The sequence below is a fragment of the Trachypithecus francoisi genome, unplaced genomic scaffold (assembly GCF_009764315.1).
Source record: "Trachypithecus francoisi isolate TF-2019V2 unplaced genomic scaffold, Tfra_2.0 Lachesis_group4, whole genome shotgun sequence".
NCBI lineage: Eukaryota > Metazoa > Chordata > Mammalia > Primates > Cercopithecidae > Trachypithecus > Trachypithecus francoisi.
This window is the reverse complement of record NW_022681469.1, coordinates 3,949,056-3,965,626: the sequence shown is the minus strand read 5'-3', so window position 1 is coordinate 3,965,626 and position 16,571 is coordinate 3,949,056.

The window sequence follows — 16,571 nt, the reverse complement described above, 5'->3', positions numbered from 1 at the left end:
AGTTAAATTTTCTCGATGTGTAATAAGACTCTCAACTTTTAATCATATTTTGTCCACTTTGGAATAAATCATCTAATTTGTTATTAAACAGACACATCTCCTGACTTTTAATTTCAGGGTATTAACTAAGCTTTACCTTTTTTTTTTTTTTTTTTTGATGATTGGGGACATTTGCTGGAGGGAGCAGTGACAGCCTTACTCCAGCTGTGTTGGTGCCATCCCTTGGGAAGGCCGGAGGTTTCAGGAACGGGAATCGTTGCTGGGAACAGGTGTTTAGGCCAAAGAATTCCAAAGAGGCTGGCATTGCTGCCTGCCCGGATAGTGGACGGAAACAGGTGGATGAAGGCCAGGTCACCAGCAGGGATTAAGGCTCATGAGATCAAAGCCCAGGAAAGAGGGTAAGTGGGAGCTGGGGCTCGGGTATTAAGACAACATCTGGAATCTCTCCCGTGTGGGTTATTGGGTGAATGGCGTTCAGGGCCAGCTGTGTCCTTTCAGATAAAACTAGAAGATTCAAACCTTCTTTTGTTACATCTGCCCTCAGGGACAGGGAGGTTCTGAGGATTAAAAGCAGGGATCCTGCAGCTGGGTGGGTGGCTGGGCCTTCCTTCAGCCTCTCTCTTCTCTGTGCTCATTTATCCACATTGGATGGGACAGGCATCTCTGTGAGAGGCAGTGCTGGCCAGTGGTTTTGAGCCAGATGGTGTGGTTACCATTTAAGGCATCAGGTCACCACTTAGCACAGTTAGCAGGCTGTGCGGCCTTGGGAAGTCACCAAGCCCCTGGGTGCCTCTGTAAGATGAGAAGAGTGCCTACCTTTAGGGCTTGCTGTGGGATTGCACTCACAGAGCTTCATGATGCCTGACGATGCTGTGGGTTATTATTGTCATTACTGCTATTATCTGCCAAGGCTTTCCTCTTTGGGCTTATGGTTGGGGTCCTGAGTGTTGATCCTTTAATCTTTCTAGGACAGGTACAGTGGTTCATTCCTGTAATCCCAGCACTCTGGGAGGCAGAGGTGGGAGGATCACTGGAGGCAGGTGGATCACTGGAGCCGAGGAGTTCAAGACCAACCAGGGCAACATAGTGCCCTGGCAACATAGTCTCTACAAAAAGTTTAAAAAATTAGCCACGCGTGGTGGTGCATGCCTGTAGTCCCAGCTACTTGGGAGGATGAAGCTAGAGGACTGCTTGAGTACAGAAGGCACAGGCTGCAGGGAGCAGTGATCACGCCACTGCACTCCAGCCTGGGCGACAGAGCAAGCTTCTATCTCAAAAAAAAAAAAAAAAAAGGTAATATTTCTAGGATTCATTTCCCAGGCTCCATAATGGTGGTCTGCACAGGCAGCTTCTGGTCCTTAGTCTTCCTCTTTCTGTGGTGCCACTGCCAGCACAGGGAGGTCATTCTGTATCATGTCACTATGTCACTTGCTTGGTGTTTTACACCCATGGAAGATGAAACAGCAACTGCAGCCTGGAGTGCTGGGAGGCAGTGCTGGAGTGCTGGACGCTCCCCAGGCCAGCTGGCTTACTGTGAGGGCCAGAGGCAGCACAGCCTCTCTTGGTCATCAGGGATCAGGACTCAGGTGGAGAGGGTGGGGCAGGGGCTGGCAGTGGAGACAGGTCCACACTGGGAACCAGCTGTGCCAGGCAGTGTGGCCCTGAAACTAAGGTGTGTCAAGAGGGGGTCTTGCAGGAAATGGTTAGAGAGCTCAGGTGTTATGTTTCTCTCTGACATATAAACATATGTCTCTCTAGACAGACAGGTCTCCCTATCCCTGCCTTACGTGGGAAGCACATCCAAAGGAGAGGTGCCCCCAGTGCCTCCAGCACCGGTCAGGCCTTTCTCAGGTGTTGGGCAGGGAGAGGTAGAGCCCAAGAGAAGCCTCAGCAGAACGCTAACAGTGGAAAGGAGGCGGTGAGATGGAAGCAGGCTGCTTTGGTACATGCAGAAAGTTCTAGATAAGCCTGTTGGCTTAGAATCCTGAGTTCCATTCACGTGAAGCAGCACTTCAGCGTGAGGCGGTGCTTGAGGGCCCCTTGCCTGAGTAAAACGTGGAGGTTGTAGCTGGTTTTGGGGGCTGTGGGACTCCCCCATCTGCACATCCCCCACTCACAGGGTGCAATACGCATTTAGCCACAGCAAGTGCTTACTTAGGATTTGTTGCTTCCTGATACACAGAAATCTCTGTGATCCAAGCAGTGTTTCTCCCACAGGACTCTACCCTGCCAACCCTCAGCTCGGCTCAGCTCAGCTCAGCAGCTGGCTAATTGTGAAACTCGGACGGACATCCCGTGAGCACTTCAAAATTCATCAAAGTGCAGAGCGCTGTCTAACCGCTGCCGACTGCTCTGTTGTTCTGAGGGGCAAGGCCACAGTGACCTACAGCAGGGAAGAGACGAACACGGATCTGGTGCAGAGATTATTCAGGTTATGACAGGCAAGCAAGAAAGCAAGAGCGTTTCCTGCGTGGCCACACCCGATCTCTTTTTAGCCTGGGCTTCGCTCTCGAATGAAGTCAGCAGGGCCAGCTGATTGTTTTTATTTTACAGGGACTCCCTCTGGGGTCTGACTGCCACACTCAGACACAGAAGGGGCAGCAGAGGCAGGGTTTCTAGAGACAGACCTTCTCAGTCAAATGCTGGCCACTTACCAGTTGGTAGCCTTGGAAATGTTATTTTGCCCCTTTATGCCTCAGTTTCCTCAGATGTAAATGGAGATAATAAATGCACCTATCTTGAGGAATAAATAAAATCACCCACGCGCCAGCTGTGACGGCTCATGATTGTCATCTCAATGCTCTGGGAGGCTGAGGAGGGAGGATCTTTTGAGGTCAAGAGTTCAAGAGCAGCCTGGGCAACATAGCAAGACCCTGCCTCTACAAAAATTAAACAACTAGCAGGGCTTGGTGGTGTGCACCTGTAGTCCTACCTACTTGGGAGGCTGAGGTGAGAGGATTGCTTGAGCCCAGGAGGTCAAGGCTGCAGTGAGCCATGATCGTGTCACTGCACTCTGGCCTAGAAGACAGAATGAGACTATCTCAAAAAGTAAATAAATAAAATAGGTCAGGCGCAGTGGCTTACATCTGTAATCCCATCACTTTGGGAGGCCGAGGCGGGTGGATCACCTGAGGTCAGGAGTTCGAGACCAGCCTGACCAACATGCAGAAGCCCCATCTCTACTGAAAATACAAATTTAGCTGGGTATGGTAGTGCATGTCTGTAGTCCCAGCTACTCAGGAGGCTGAGGCAGGAGAATCACTTGAACCCAGGAGGCAGAGGTTGCGGTGAGCCAAGATCACGCCATTGCACTCCAGCCTGGGCAACAAGAGCAAAAATTCTGTCTCAAAAAATAATAGTAATAAATAAATAAAAATAAAATCACCCACAAAACATGCTGAAAATACACCTGGCCTGCCGGAATCACTCGTGGAAGTTAGTCATTGTTACAGGGGTGGCTACTAATTTCACCTGTCCCCAGACACTGTGCGCCCCACCAAGTGGTGGCTAGGAATCCACTCATGCTGCATTCAAACGGTCATCGCCAGACCCCTCAACTCCTACCCTAAAGCCCTGTTTTGCAAGGTCTGGGTGTGTTTGCTAGGATTCTGCAAGAATTCTGGTTCAAGGTTCAAAGGAACCATTTAGGAGTCCAATCGGACACCATCACAACCCAAGGTTGGCCCTAGCCCCTCTGCGAGGGGTTTAACTCAGCAGCCCTCAAACCTGCAGAGGCGTGCAGGAGGCCCCATCCCACCTGCGGGGACCCTGGCTGCGCCAGCCGTCCCTTCTTGTCAGTGGATGGAACAAACGCCTCTCGCCCTTTCTGTACCTGGGAACGCAGGGCGGGTGGGGCGGGGAGTGGAATGAAAGTCTGATCCGCGGTTATTGGCAGAGGCAAATGAAAGAACAAACTCCCTTTGCATTTTTTGGCTTGGTGTGCAAGACTGATAAATCCAGCCAGGAGAACAGGAAAACAACGTTGTGACCCTCTCCATCCCCTCATTTCCTGTTCCAAGGCGAGCCGACCGCGCTGCACCGGTCCAGGATGGGCGCTCCTCTCCCCTGCGGTAAAGAGGCAGCACAGGTTGGGACAGCTAGATGGGGGCAGTCCAGGCGTCCTGCCCACGGTTTCCTAGGGGTCAACAAAGGCGCCAAGGCCTCGCCCGTGTGAGGCAACCGCCCCGTGGTCCCACAGAACTTCTGGAAAAGTCTGCGCCCCCGCGTCCCGGCCTTCCCGATGCATGGCGCCCTCTCCACCTGCCCTGGCCGTGAGCAGGTTCAGGAGGGCGAGAAAGGTTAGGCTGAGCGGTACAGCGCGGCCAGCGTTACCAGTGTGCCCTGGACACCCCTAGGCGCCCACCTGGCCTCGCTCCCACCTCCCCTCGCCCCTGGCCTTCTTAACCGGCATTACCCGTGGAGGCATGAGGCTCGGGTGGAATAGGACTACTTATTTGCGATTTGCTCGAGAACATTCTAGGGAGAAGGCACGCCCGGCTCTGGACTTAGCCGAGAGTTTAGGGCAGGAGCGCCGGCGGGGAGTGCCCTGGGTGCTGGAGAATGCGTGTCCGGAAAGCAGTAGGGCGCGCTTCGTGGGTGCAAGCAGGGCCACCTCGCGCACTTTCTTCCTACCCTGGGACAGCGCCTGGACTGGGGCTGGGCGCACACACTGCATGGAACCAGCTCCGGTTTTTATGCCCCGGCCCGGCACGCACGCCGCCCCAGGCTGCAGGTGCCGCGGCGCTCCCTGGGCCTCCCGCGCTCCCTGGGGGCGCGCATTCCTCCAGTTCAGGTAAGTCCCCGGGCAGATGCCCAAGTTGTCCGGTAGAAACCCGCGGTCTCGGCGGGCGCGGTGGCTCAAGCCTGTAATCCCAGCATTTGGGAGGCCGAGACGGGCGGATCACGAGGTCAGGAGATCCAGACCATCCTGGCTAATACGGTGAAACCCCGTTTCTACTAAAAATACAAAACTAGCCGGGCGAGGTGGAGGGCGCCTGTAGTGCCAGCTACTCGGAGGCTGAGGCAGGAGAATGGCGTAAATCCGGGAGGCGGAGCTTGCAGTGAGCTGAGATCGGCCACTGCACTCCAGCCCCGGCGGCAACAGAGCAAGACTCCGCCTCAAAAAAAAAAAAAAAAAAAAGAAACCCGCGGTCTCAGGCTGACTTGCGGGGCCGCTTCTCCCACGGAGAGAAGCTGGAGCTTCCCCCACGCGGCCCTAACGCGGGGCCGTCTGGGCTGGAGTGGGCGCGGCCAGGGTGTCCCAGCGCGCCCCCTGCCGACCGCGCGCTGCGGGGGCAACTCCACATCCCCTCGGGGGGTCTCGTCCCCGCTGCAGAGAGACGAAAGCGTGTGTCCGTGACCAGCCAGTTTAGGAACGAAAACTCTAGAACTAAAAACAAAAAATAAAACTGGTGAGTGGGCAGCGTGGTGAGTGTTTCCCTCTGGGTAATGCTTGGCCAAAGGGGAAGATCGAATACTCCCGCCCACATCCGCCTCCCCCAGCAGGGGGATTCCCGCTTTGCTCACCCACGCTGACCCATGCCTCCCGCCAGGTCCACTGCTCAGACGAATCTGTAGATTTCTGAGTACCCGTAACTCGAAAAGCTCCAATGCGCAAACGGGGTTTTATGCTCATCGCGGCTTCACAAGGGGAAGGGCCTTCCTGCTTCCCTAAAAGCAAAACAAAACAAAAAAGGCAAGGGCTCTTGCAAATGGACTGGAATTAGTAATTTAGCCAGGGCCTCTTCTAAATTCACTGCAAAATTCGCCAGTGTCTTATTCTTCACACACGAGGCACCACAGGAGAATCACCCCCTCCCCAGAATTTTGCAAAGCACGTTTGCTGGGTTTTCTCGCCTTTCCTTCCGACGAACTCGAATTAGAACCAGTGCTCTCCCCGCTAGACCTGTCTCCGCGCCCCACCCTTCTTCCCCCACACAGTCCCTCCCCTGGGAGAATACAGGTGCTCAAAATGCTTGGGCCCCGCAGCTTCCTTCCTCCTCCTCAGTTTCTCGAATGACCCAAGCTGCCTCTTTCTGGGGCCTCGGAAGATGGTGCCAATTCCGCGGCGGCCCGCTCTCTCCAGCGCCATAGCCCTGACTCCGACCCCGAGGCCTGAGTTCAACCGCTTTCGCTTCCTTGCGGGCCGTTCAGCCCTCTGAATACGCAGATTCATTTATTTATGTTTTTTAATGTAGTAAGTGGGCAGCTAAATGAATTGCAATTTGTAATTTTTATGGTTAATTTGAAATCTCGCTCTTGTTGGCTAATCCTGTTAGTTGGTGGCAAAACAAGGAGAAACGCGTGTTTCAGCAGCAGTGATTCTAACAGGCATTTTATGTTAAATTACAGCCGAGGCCAGAACAAAAGGAGGCGACGGACTTGCAGGCCCCGCGGCCTCGGCGGGTCCGCGCTGCCGGTGTGAGCCCACAGGGAAAGCACCCCAAGTTGGCTGACCCCGCGCGCCCCCGGCCACACACGCCCATCCTGGCTTCGAAATTAAGAAGCCCAGTTTGGCACCCCAATTATGTTTGTCAATGTCCCCGGTGCCCCAGACCCACGCTCAGCTGCCTCCTGGCTTCCCATGCCGGCGAAGCGTGGCCTTGCCGAGGGCGCGGGGCTTCACGGGCGCGGAGGCCAGAGGGCGGGTCACTCCGGATCCCTTTCTTCCCACCCTCGTCTCTTCCTCTTTTCCTTTCTTGTCTCCCTCCGCCTCTCCGTCAGCTCTTCCCGTCGTTTCCCCTGCACCCAGTTCCAGTTCAGGCGCTGTCCCAGGGTAGGAAGAAGCGCCATGCCCTGTTTTCCCCTTCTCTGGCCCCCTCCCCAGCCTCCGGCTCCCCACGGTGCAGGGCTCCGGCGGGGGCTAGGCCGGGCGAGTGGGTTTCTCAGCCGCAGCGCTTGGAGCTGGGCGAGCGGGAGCAGGGGCATCCCTGCGGGCGGGCCGGGACCCCGCTTTTCCGGCTCCCCGCAGGCCAGGTGCGGGTTCCAGCACGCGGGGCGCGTGTGAGCGGGGGCGCTGGGGCGCGCGGCTCCACTGGTTCGAGCGTTGTCGCCGGCGCGGCGTTTCTTGTCCCCGGCGCCTGCTCCGTGCCGTCCCAGTGAGTTTGATTGAAACGCGGCTGCGGGAAGGGGTCGACTGAGGCAAGCTGCGAGCAAGGCGGGGGTGGGGGCGAGGAAGGGGACCCGGAGAGGCCCCGGAGGGCTCGGCCCGCCACCGCCGCGCGGCGCTGCTCGGGGACTGCTATTTTGAAAGGCAGCGGCCGCCCCCGCGGGGCTTGGGTTGCAGGGTCAAGTGTCACTTCCTCCGCAAGTTCCAGTATTCCTGTAATGTTTTTCAATGGACGAATTCATTACGCGGGGCCGTGTGATCCGGGCGAGGACGCGAGCGCGGCGCGATCAATAGCGCCCACTGGTAGTTCATTCTGCACCGCGGAGCGCGAGACTGTGGACCCAGGGAAGCCCCCTCAATGGTGCTGGCGTCCCCGCCGCCACGGCTTGGTAGGGTCCTTTAGGGAAGGGGGAAGAGTTCAGGCACCGGGACAAATCCTATTTGTCTTTCTGGTTTTTCTTTCCCTTCGGTCCGCTTTCCCCGCGACCTCCTCCACCCTCAGTCCGCCTTGCAAACGTTGTCCGCGGGGATGGCCGAGCGATGTAGAAATTGGTCTCGTCCAGAGACGCGCGCACAGCCGTCCCCGCGCACACGAGGCACGCCAGGGCCAGCGTCCACGTGCTGGCAGCACCCCAGGTGGGGTCAGTCAAACCCCACAGTGGGGTTTCAAACGGTGTAGGGGAGGGGTAGTAGGAAAGGTCATTCAAACAAAAACAAAAACAAAAAATCAGTGGCTCTTCTAGCTAAGAGGATGGCAGTGGGGGTGGAAACTTAATAACAGGTAAGATCGCTGCCTACCCTCCCGCTGTTTTTAAGACAAAACATTAAATAAATTAAAAGGGAAAATACCCCTGTCCCTTCCACCAGGCCTCCGCCACATCAGGACTCCAGTGGGGTAAGAGTAGGTACACACTGGACTTGCCAGGTCTCCAGTCCAGCAGTCCTCAGATTAGGGACCGGAGGAAGGAAGTGCAACTCCCAGAGAGGGCAGCCAGCCTTAGCGACGGTGACAGCTTCCCCAAGGTGGTCCTGCAGCTGGAGCTCCAGAGAAAGAAAGGAGGAAGCACTTCCGGAAGTCTCTGCCAAGAGATTTTAAATTGTGTTGCCTGAGGATTTTGTGGTTGAAAGAATTACCTGGTGACCTGCTAAATCTCTGAGTTTGTTGAAAGGAAATGACCTGCCCTTAGAAACCCCTCTGTTCCTGCCTACCTCCGAAACCAGAGGCTGTGCCTCTCTTTCACTTTTCTTTCCTGCTCCCCATAGAAGGGAGGAGGAAGGTTACAGCGTTTGTGGAATCAGGAATCAGGCTGCCAGGCAACGTTTCATGGTTGTATTTGGCCCACTAAATCCTAGGTCGCTCTTCCTATATCCGACTGTAGACTCACCTTCTATATCTTATACAAGAGATGTGTAGATGGCCCATAAAAGACAGACTTCATACAAACTGCCCTGTGTGAGCAGTGGGATTCACTGTAGGAGGTGCAGGGGTATTTTCTTAAAGGCATTTACACCCAGGAGTTCACACCACGTTGAGGAGACCAGAAGGTCTTTGGTGAACAGGCCACCAGAGATGGCAAGGAAGTTTCTGTTGTTCTCTGGTGCCAGTTATGGCTGGATCTCTGCATCCTGGAGCCTAGCAGTCCTGTGATGTAGTGAGTCAATCCGAGACCCAAATGTAGGCAGGAGGCATCCTTGCTTCCTTCCAGAACAAGTCAGAAAATCAAGTAAGGAGAAAATAAGTGACATGGTAGTAAAGGCACAGTTATTTACATGGTTGTTATGGGGTTCTCTCCAAGCTTTAGATATATCTGTTTCCGAAAAGCTCACTTTTAAAAAAATCAGATTTGAAGATTGTTGGAATTCTGGTTCTTCATAATGAGCCACCTCTCTATTTATAGTCAGTTCATTTTCACTGGCATATGAAGGTCTCAGTTTGAGCATCGTGTTCTAAACTGTCTGCAGTTTGATTTACTGGGAATACACCTCTACAGATAAGGTGTAGATTTTCCTAGTTCCATTCCCAATAGTATAAGGGTTATGTGTGAAATTACTTGCATTTGTGTTCTCTGTCATTTAGTTGCACCCAGTGAAGAAAAGAGCAAATCACAGAATTTAAGATGTATAAATAGATAAGTGCACAATAATACAACAAACCTGAAAGAGTTGGCAAATTAAACCTTGAAATTATTTACAAAATTCCATATCTTATAAAGGACAGCCATTAAAGGGCCTGTGGTGTCAATATTTTCTGTAATGCAAGCCCTTTAATACTTTTCTACCACAACCTAAATTTGCTCGTAATCAAGCTACTGAGGTATGAATGCTGCATTCTCATTTTCCTCCTCCTATAAGCCTCTGTACCAAAACATTCAAAGGCCAGGCATTTGCTTTTTATTTATACATATTAAAAATTTCTTCTAGGAGTGAAGTTTCCAAACACAATGTGTCTGGACAGGAAGCAAATGTTGTTTTAGGGGAAAGTTCTAATAACCCATTTGTGCAAGCACATTAGAGCACAAAGAATCATTTCTGTTAGTTAACATTTTTGAGCCAGAAAATTAAAAACAAATATTTAATTTCCCAATTTGGAATTCGGGCTGGCATTGACTGCTAAACTTTTACAATGCATACTCAATGAATTAAACACAATCTCTACTAGCCAAATAAAACTGCCTTCATGTGGCTCAAAATAAGTTTGAATAAACTGAAAGATAAATAAAATGCATCGGGGACACCCAGGAAGAGAGCTGATGTGTGTGAACTTGGCCAAAAGACGGCTTTTGGACTCTGCTCAATTCAGGGCTTTTATGACACTTAATAAAGCCATACTTAGAGAAGACAAATATTCAATAAATGTGAACACATACTTAAAAACATATATACAGTTTTCACTTTTCCTCTTCCAAACCTACTTTTACATCAGTTTATAATTGGACATGAATTTCCCCTTCTCCTTTTCTCATCACAAATTTGGTGGGCTCCTAAAGCGTCCCATTTCTCTCTTTTGATTTGGGCCCCCCCACCTGATAAAGGAGTTGTGATTGCAGATGGATTTGAGCTGATTTCCCCTGAACAGGCTGGCGGTGGGAAGCAGGCATTGGAGTCCCACAGCTCACTGGACTGCAGCAGCGAGCCCTTCACGATTGCAAAAGAAGGAAATTCCTAGCGGGGCCACTGTTCAGCATCCCCCCGCAGGCCTAGCGCGATGACCTTTTCTGTCTCAGGACACACCTGGCTGGGCTTCCCTAAAACCGGGCTTAGTTGGACTCCTTAGACCTGAGGATGAATTCTTGCCAAGTATTTCCAAATTTCCCCCTACACCCTGCCAGTGCAATTCATGTCTCCAAACCCCCTCTCCTCCACAAAAACAGAACAACAAAACCCCAGGTCCAAGAGATCAGGCCCAGGCCGGATTCAAGACGCTGCAGCCAGGCAGCCCCGCCGCGAGCCTGTGCGGACTTGAGCCAGCTTGGCCCCAGGAAGCCCCAGTCCCGCGATCGGCAGCGCGCGCCCAGCGCCCATAAGCAGCAGCTCCAGGCGCCCGCGCTCCCCGCCCCGCCGCGGTTTGGTCGGATGCCTAGCTAGCGTCCAGACCCGCGGGAGGCAGACCCGGATCAGTCAGGCTTGAGGGCTGCTCCACGTAGACCAGCGTCCGGGGAAGGCACACAGTGGCCGAGGGCCCGCCCGTCTGGGCTGCGGCTGTGATGGTATCTGCGCTACTTGCGCCTTGGGGATGGGAGGCCGCCCTTGCTGACTGAAGGGCCTGAAGAGGAGGCTTTTGGGGCGCCTCTAGCCTCACCCTGGATTCACAAAACCAAATTCTACCTCCTTTCCCCTTCACCACCCCCACCCCACGAATACACATGGAGAAGAAAGGTTCGCTTCTGTTCCTGTTGCTGAGTTGCAGCTATGCCCCTCGGCCTCGGAGGACGGCTCACCTTTACTGTGAATTTCTAGCTGAAGGAACAGTGCTAAGAACAGGGATAACAACAGGACCTCTCTAACAAACGCATCCACAGGTTACAAACGGCTGGAAGAACAGCCCAGGGACATTCCTCCCAGACCCAAGGAAAGGGGATGGAGACACATTTTGATGTTTTCTACATACTTGGTCAACTTGCAGCTACTATAGAACCCACTCCCCACAGCCAGCTCTTCCTCATGTTTTAGCGAGAATTTTGTTCAACATTCTACATTCTAAAGAACCCTTCCTCACCAGATTAAGCGCAGAGTTTCAGCAAAATCAGTCAGAGGAGAAGGATGGGGTAGAGATGGAGAAGAAGCTGGCGTTGGGGCCCACTCTGTCCTGTGGGCTGCGCCTGCATTCAGTCTCAGGTACCATGCTGGACAGTGGGGAAAATAAAAACCTGGAGAACAGCTCGGAAAACTCCCCAAAGGTTTTATAGCTTAAAGATAGGGAGAGGAGGAGGCAGGAAGGGTCAGGCTCTGCAGGCCTTTAGAATGATCAGATGTCTAATGAAAATAAATACCTTGTAAACATGTGGGTACCAAGTAACCAGAAGAGAGCTTAGACCAAGAAGGTCGGAGGTCTTTTCCCACCTGTGAGAAAATAACAGATCCTGGAGCTCTGCAGCCTTAGCAATGAACTGGATTACTGATTAGTGTTCAGAGGCACCCATGCATGAGTTGGCAAACCAAGCCATTGAAATGTGGAATCAGCAGGATCTGGCTTTTTGAATGTCCATTACTTCTCATATACATGCATATCTATGTCAAATATGGAGAAGAAGAAAAAATTTAGAAAAGAAACAGAACCCCGCTTTACCAGATTAATCAAAATGGAATGATAGATTCTCAAGTTTGAAATAACCCCCGCCCCAGGAATTCCCCAGCAGTCTCTGCAAGAAGCTCTCAGACAGACAGCAGTTAAACAAGGTCGGGAAAACCAACTCTCAGATTAAACAAACTTCTCTTTCTGTTTCTGCAACAGGAAGAAAACATTCCACAAGCTGATGGAAGCCCTCACAGACATACATTTGTTATGGCTTTCCCAGAATCCTGACCCCTGGACAATTCTTTTGGGAACACCCTTCTCTATCTATGGAAAATGACCTTCCTAATCCCTGCCCTGCCATCTCACATATGCAGAGTCTGAAAGGGAAGCCAAAACCCCTTGGTCATCCTCACTGTCAGCCCTCTGCCCAAGAGGGGGAACTTTGATCAAATGCAACTTTCTTCTCCTTTGGCCCCAAGCTTCTGTGCCCTCCGTTCACACTCACCCAGAGTGCAAAAGCATTTGGATTCAATGCTGTCCCCTCTGGCTTTCTGTCTGTCATTTGGCCTGGAAAGGATGTTCAGAAATGCCATGGACAGTTACAGTTCGACTCAGTAACTTCCACATGGCTCATGAATGTCCTTGGCTACCCGGGGAACTGCAGCCCTCTGCCCCCCCAAGTTAATTGCTAAATGATTTGCAAACTTAAACAATTATACATTCTCTCTTGATTTGCCCCAAAGAAATCATGTTAATTTATGACACACTCACATGAGCTTGATGAACAAACCTAGACTACATTTGCAGGTGGCAAAATGCAATACAAATATATATTTTAAAAAATAATAGAAGCAGGTTTTTGCCAACTCTTTTCTCCCGCGGTTTAATGATCTACCATGCTGGTTCATACGTTTTTTAACAGCTGACTTTGGATATTTTTAAAAAATGAATCGATTTGTAGTCATTGCCTGGCTGCCTGTGGGGAAAGAGCTCCTGCCATTGGCAGACACCTCGGCAGCCAGGCGTGGGGTGTCCTTCCATCAAAGCAACGCCAGGGGGCAAGAAGCGTTAACAAAGCCCGGCCGCTCGGCACTCTCCCTTTATCTACCCGTGCGTGCGTGTCACACTTTCCAGGGCAAAATGTCATTTTGCAAGGTTATACATTTCCAGTTCCACATAGAGCCTTATCGCTCATCATTTACCTGTTGGGCACAAACAAACAACCTCTTTAAATAAAGCCAGGGAAGGGAAGCATATACCTTTGTACAATTAAAAATAGCACAAGAATGCCAAAATGTATTGGACCTTACTGTTAATCCGACTTACCTGGCTGACACTCTGGCCTAATCCTATTTTCTCCTCACATTAGAATGACTCCACAAAGCTACGTTTTGTTCTTCGGGAGCACAGTTTACCTGGTCAGTGGGCTGAGGACCAGAGAAGCCCCAGCACCTAAGGTGGGGACAGGGGCTGCAGATTGCCCAGCCTGGCCCCAGCCTGCTGGAGGTCCCAGTGCAGAGCCTGCTTGGCGAGACAGAAAGCAAACGAAATCACTCAAGGGAAACTTCGCTGGAGACAAAACACATTCAATTTCCTGAGGACTCTGCTTTCTCTCCGGAATTATTTGCTTTTGCAGAGGCACATAAAACAAATTAAACACTAAAAATGGAAGCTCCTTTGCTTCCTGGCTCAGAAAATATTTTTTTTAAAGGATATGGTACTAACAGTAATACAAATGAAAGAAAACAGTAACACTCTAGCTCTTTAAAATAAACTTATGTGGGCACCTAAAGTCCTTTTTGGCAAATTCTTATCTTGCGGGGCAAGGCAGACAATGGGAGCTTGTGCTAAATGGCTGCTGTCACTCTGCTAACAGTCCAGGAAGCTTCTGCGCAGCTATTTGGGCATCTTTTCACACCTTCACCTTCCAAACCGCAGTCTCTGGTGATCCTGACTTTTTCAGCCTGCCTCTGGGTCCACACGGGACTGGAGACGTATCTGAATGGGTACGTGGAGGGTGGGGAGGGGGACTGAGCCGAGGAACACGGTGGCGAAGGAGTCAAATACTGTTGCTTCGTATTTTAGGAATTTATTGCTCCTGCACACCCCTCCCTCCCCTGCCTACCGCCCTCTCCCAGTATCATTTCTCTTTGAAATGTCATGAACTTGGCGCTTTCAGACCAAACCGCCGGGCTCAGGCCTGAGACAATGGGATTGTCAGAGGGCCAGCGCGGAGCTTTTTCTGCGTGTTCACGGAGCGTTAAGCCTTTATCCCACAAAACGGCTCTGTGTGACCGGGTCAGACAAAAGCCAACTTGCATCTTCCGCTCCGAGGGGATCTGGGCAGAGCCGGGGTACAGCCCTGCGCGGCCCCAGGGACAGCGGGAGAGGGCGAGTGTCCCCAGTCCTGCCAAGTGGCGTGGAGAGGGTCAGAGCCACCAACTCTGGTCTCCGCGGACACCCCCTTCCCCCGCCCGCTCCCGAGGCTCTAGGGCGGCCTCCTGGCCGCTGCCTCCTCAGACCCAGGGTCTTCGGCCTGGGCTCGACACCTCAGGCCCCTCAAGTAATTGGCCTCCTGGTGGCCAGGCACTGCCTTTCCGGCTGCTCTCTGCGCCCGCCGGCCCCTCCAGTCTCCCCTGGCGGCCGCAGGCGGCCGGGGCCCTCGTTCCCCAGCTCCAGGCGTCCCGGGAGCGAGGCGCGCAGCGGGCGAGTTCGTGTGTCCGTGGAGCGCGGGCGAGTGTATGCGTGCGCGTGCACGAGCGTGAGTGCGCGTGAGCGTGGGTGTGAGTTTGAGTGTGCACTAGCGTGTGAATGTGTACATGTGCACGAGCGTAAGTGTGCGTGTTCGTGCGTGGAAGGAAGGCGCGGCAGGGAGTCTGGCTGAAGGCCCGCTGCCTGCATGGCTGTCAGAGAAAAACAGAAGTGGGAGCCTGCTGCGGGCTCCGAGAGGACTTGATGGGAGCCCTGGCGCGCGCTGGGCACGGCGTGGTGAGTGTCAGGAGGCCGCCTGTTTCCAGCAGCCCCAGCCCTGTGCGGGCCGCCGCCCAGAGGGTCCTTGCTTGCGAGTCCGGGGTTAGGCGCGCCTGGCCTCCCCTTCCCCACTGCTCCACCCGCAGGATTCAATGGACAGGAGCTCTGGGCTGCGGAAAGTTGCCCTGGCCCCTTCCTGCAGCAAAGGGCGGGTGGCACGAGTGGAGTGTGCAGGTCAGGCTGGGCGGGGGAGGGAGCCCAGGGGAGCCCATGGCATAGCACCGCCAGTGTGGGCTTATGAGGAGGTGCAGGCCTGGACCTCAGGCAGCGGCTGGCAGACTCCAGGCAGGCTCTGGAGGACCCAGGATTTAGGTATTTATGCAGTGAGGAGGCAAGCGTTTGGGTGTTCTTTCTCCCCTCTTCCTCCTTGGAATTCAGTTTCTTTGAAGGGCAGCGGGCAGGCCGGGAGGGAGGGAGGGAGAAAGAGGCAGCGAGCCACAAGTGCCACCCGCCATGTGCTGCAGCAGGGCTCCCTAGCACAGGGCCTGGGGAAGGCAAGGTAGGGGCAGAGGCAACCCAGGTAAGGGGGGACTTGCTAGGAAGTGGCCCTCGGTCTTGAGGGGCTGGTTCCATCGCAATTGGTCCCCTGGTGCCTGGGGGCCTGTGGAGGGTCCCAGGCCTAGAATTGGGGGCTGAGTGGGCGGACGGGCCTTACAACCTGGGATTTCTTTCCAGCTTCCGGGTCTACATTTGGGCCTCCAGTCCAGTGGTGAAGCAGGAAGAGGGGAAGGGGGTCTTTCTGAGACCCTCCACCCTCTACCCTGCAAGAAGAGGTGTATGTGACCTTGAGCATAACCTTGAGCAAGTCTTTCCAGCTTTTTAGGCCTCCACTTCCTCACCTATAAAGGAGCTGATGGGGGTAGATCATGTCGAATGTTAGTTCTGGCTGAAAGATTTTTTGTTTTGTTTTGTTTTAATTTGTGCAGAGTTGGACTTGCTCTCTCACGGTGGAAATTTATTTCATTTCAATTTCCGCGGCCAGGCATAGAGTCCCTGTATATTCCCAGGGACAGTGACACCTTATGCAGAGGATGGGCAACGTAGAAAATAACCCTACCTGGGGCACAGGCAACTTGTTCTTTGAAATGATGAAATGAAGCTAAATTGAAACAAAATTTTTTTTAAGTGGAACAAAACCAGTGATGCTGAGACTGAGTTGGCAGGCTGGGAAGGAAGACCTGGAAGTGCGTGTGGGCTCCCTGGGGAGTGCTCCTGGCTGGGTGCAGTCTCGGGTGGCCGGGCTGGGCAGAGGTGTTTCAGGATTTGATGGAAATCTTTGGCCTTGAGCTGTCCTCCCCTACCTGCAGAGGCCAAGGGCTTTCCTCCACTGGCTGAAGTTGGTTCGGCTCTGCCCATCCATCCAAGCCTGTGAAGTACTCACGGGGGGCTGCTAGTGCTGCCTGTGCAGGCTGGGGCCAGATGGGGACCCTTTGTGGGGGCTGGCCAGCCTGGGACTGCAAGCAGCTGCTAGATTACTCCAACCCCTTTCTGTGTTCCAGACACCAGCAGGGGCTGGGGAGGCCGAGAGCTACGGAACAGCTTCAGAGAGAACCCTTGGAGGTGTTCACAGTCCTCCTGCTTCCTAGGAGGGGCACCCAGGTCTAGTTCCAGCCCAGCCTCTTTTCCTGCGCCCCCCTCTCTGGGGAGTGTCTGGTCTGCAGAGCAGGGTCCAGATCCGCTTGTCTCCATGCTCCTCAA